At 36.0% G+C, this 3,763-nt stretch overlaps 1 pseudogene; it reads right to left on the bottom strand.

Annotated features, from left to right (window-relative positions):
- Window positions 1-267: 267 nt before the first annotated feature.
- LOC132008753 (low molecular weight phosphotyrosine protein phosphatase-like) lies at window positions 268-743 on the bottom strand (annotated as a pseudogene).
- Between the last annotated feature and the right edge of the window lie 3,020 nt (window positions 744-3,763).

The following is a 3,763-nucleotide window of genomic DNA, read 5'->3' as shown; positions in this document are numbered from 1 at the left end:
CTGTTATTTTGATAGGGATTGCATTAAACCTGTAGATTGCTTGGGGGTAATATAGACATTTTGGCAATGGTTTTTTCTTACAATCCATGAGCATGGAATATTTTCCCTTTTTTTTTTGTCTGCATGAAACATTTTTATTTATTTGTCTGTCAAATACAGTAACTGATGACTTAAGGTAAGAAACCGAGGGTTGAGTGAAGGAGGCACGCGGCCTTACAGGAGAGCCTGTGGGGCCCAGCGGTGCACCGAGAGAGCACTGGCAAGGCCTTAGTATGCCTTCTCCAGGAAGGCCTTGCAGCACCTCACACACTGCTGTTAGACAATCTTGAAGTCGGAATAATAGGGGCCTTTAACAATGGAGTTGGTTTTGTGGATCATAGCTCCCAAGTAGCTCAATTTTAGCTTTGCAGTTTTTAATTTGATTACTATTTGTATTCAAGTCTCTCAGATTGATTTCATCCATACACAGTATATAACTGAATGTGGCAAAGTCTTCCTTGGTAAACTGCCAGGCAGTGTGACTCATGGGGATGCCATGCTTCTTCATGCAACTCTGCTCTCGGTAATCAGGAGGGTTTCCTATTTTATACGTGCATATCTCTGCACTGTTTATCCTCCAATGATCTGAAAGCTTTTGGTCAGTTACAAGTTTTCTGAACACTGCTTCTGCAATGGGTTGATAGACAGATGTTACCCAGACACACGAACAGCAGCGACTTGGGCACTGGTTCGGCCATCTTCCTGCGCGCCTTATTATTATTTTTTTTAATGTCCTTTTCAATTTCTTTCATGTATATTCTATAGTTTTCAGAGTACAGATGTTTGACCTCTTTGGTTAGATTTATTCCTAAGTATCTTATCGTTTTTGGTGCAATTGTAAGTGGAATAGATTTCTTTTTCTTCTGATTCATTATTATTGTATAGAAATGCAAAAGATTTCTATACATTGATTTTAAATCTTGCAACTTTGCTGAATTCATATATTAGTTCTACGTATTTTTTTGTAGAATCCTTTGAGTTTTCTACATAGAGTATCATGTCCTCTGCAAATATTGAAAGCCTGAATTCTTCCTTGCCATTTTGGGTGCCTTTTTAATTCTTTTTGCTGTCTAATCACTGAGGCTAAGACTTTCAGTATTATATTAAATAGGAATCGTGGGACTGGACATCCCTGTCTTTTCCTGACCATAGAGAAGAAGCTCTCAGTTTTTTCTTAATGAGGATGGTATTAGCAGTTGCTGTTATGTATATGGTTTTTATGATGTTGAAATAAGTTCCATTTAACCCTACTTTGTAGAGGGTTTATCAAGAAGGGTACTGCATTTTGTCAAATACTTTTTCTCTAACTATTGAGATGATTATATGGTACTAATTCTTTCTTTTTTTTTTAATATGGTGCATCATGTTGATTGATTTGCAAATATTGAACTAACTCTGTAGCTCAGGAATAAATACCCCTTGATTGTGAATATTTCTTTTACTGTACTGTTAGATTTGCTTAGCTAGTATTTTGTTGAGAATTTTTGTATCCATGTTCATCAGGGATATTGGCCTGCAATTCTCCTTTCAGTGGGGCCTTGTCTGGTTTTAGGATCAAGGTAACACTAGCCTCAAAGAAGGATTTTGGAAGTTTGCCTTCCATTTCTATTTTTTGGAACAGTTTGAGAAGAGTAGTTATTAAGTCTTCTGTAAATTTTTGGTAGAATTCCCCTGGGAAGCCATGTGGCCCTGGACTTTTGTTTGTTGGGAGACTTTTGATTATTGATTCAATTTCTTTGGTGGTTATGGATTTATTCAAATTTTCTATTTCCTCCTGTTTCAGTTTTGGTAGTTTGTATGTTTCTAGGAATCTATGCATTTCTTCCAGATGGCCCAGTTTGTTGGCATGTAATTTTTCATAGTGTTCTCATGATTGTTTGTATTTCTGTGGTGTTGGTTTTGATCTCTCCTCTTTCTTTTTTATTTTATTTATTTCAGCCCTTTCTCTTTTATTTTTGATAAGTCTGGCTAGGTGTTTATCAATTTTATTAATTCTTTCAAAAAAACATCCCTTAGTTTCATTAATCTGTTCTACTGGTTTTTTGTTTGTTTGTTTGTTTGTTTTGTTTTGTTTTGTTACTATAACATTTATTTCTGTTCTAAACCTTATTATTTCCCTCTTCTGGTGCCTCTAGGTTTCATTTGCTGTTCTTTTTCTGGTTCCTTTACGTGTAAGGTTAGGTTGTATATTTGATGCTTTTCTTACTTCTTGAGGTAGGCCTATATTGCAATATACTTCATTTTCATTTGCTTCTTTGTACTTTTATTTTTTTTTCTTTAATTTCCTGGCTGACCCATTCATTTTTCAGTAGGATATTCTTTAACCTCCATGTATTCATTTCCTTTCACTTTTTTTCTTGTGGTTAACTTCATGCTTCCAACATTGTGGTCTGAAAATATGCATGATATAATCTCAATATTTTTGTTTGTTGAGGCCTGATTCATGACCCACTATGAGATCTAATCTGGAGAATGCCCTATGGGCAGTATTTTGGTGCTTTACAATGAAATGTTTTGAAGAGAACTATTAAGTCCATCTCGTCCCATGTGTCATTCAAAGCTATTGTTTTCTTTGTTGATTTTCTGTTTAGATGATCTGTTCATTTCTGTAAATCGGGTGTTAAAGTCTTCTACTATTTTTTTTAAAGATTTTATTTATTTATCAGAGAGAGAGGGGGGGAGAGAGTGAGCACAGGCAGACAGAATGGCAGGCAGAGGCAGAGGGAGAAGCAGGCTCCCTGCTGAGCAAGGAGCCCGATGTGGGACTCGATCCCAGGACGCTGGGATCATGACCTGAGCCGAAGGCAGCTGCTTAACCAACTGAGCCACCCAGGCGTCCCTAAAGTGTTCTACTATTATTGTATTATTATCCATGAGTTTCTTTTTGTTTGCTATTAATCATTTTATATATGTGGATGCTCCTAATTTGAGGATGTAAATATTTATAATTGTTATATCTTTATGAGGGATAGACCCCTTAATTATGATACAGTGACCTTCTTAATCTCTTGTTACAAACTTTGGTTTAAAATCTTGTTTGTCGGATAGAAGTATGGATACTCTGCCTTTCTTGTGATGTCCATTAGCATGATATATTGTTCTCCATTCCCTCACTTTCAGTCTGCAGAAGTCTTTAGGTCTAAAATGAGTCTCTTGTAAGCAGCATTTTAGATAGGTCTTGCTTTTTTATCCATGCTGGCATCCTATGTGTTTTGTTTGGAGCACTTAGACCATTTACATTCAGAATGATTATTGAAAGATATTAATTTTGTTCTATTGTGTTACCTGTAGAGTTATTTTTTATGGTGATATTCTCTGTTCCTTTCCTGTTCCTGTTTTCATTGCTTTTGGTCTTTCATTCCCACTGGAAGAGTCCCCATTAATATTTCTTCCAGGGCAGATTTAATGGTCATGATATCCTTTAGTTTTTGTTTGGGAATCTCTTTATCTCTTTTATTCCGGCAGTAAGGGCCTCCATTTTTTATTGCACCATATTAATAGCTTTTTTTATTTCAACTTGGTTAGGTTTTAGTTCTTTTATTTCTCCAGAAAGGACTTTAATATCTCTGGAGAGGGTTTCTCTAATATCTTCTATGCCTTTTTTGAGCCTGGCTAGAACCTTGAGAATCGTCATTCTGAACGCTAAGGAAATGTTGAAAAACAAAAATAAAACTGGGGGGCATCATGTTACCTGATTTCAAGCTTTATTACAAAGCTGTGGTCA

Source organism: Mustela nigripes, unplaced genomic scaffold (assembly GCF_022355385.1).
Source record: "Mustela nigripes isolate SB6536 unplaced genomic scaffold, MUSNIG.SB6536 HiC_scaffold_875, whole genome shotgun sequence".
NCBI classification, from domain to species: Eukaryota; Metazoa; Chordata; class Mammalia; order Carnivora; family Mustelidae; genus Mustela; species Mustela nigripes.
This window is presented reverse-complemented; position numbering and strand designations above follow the sequence as displayed.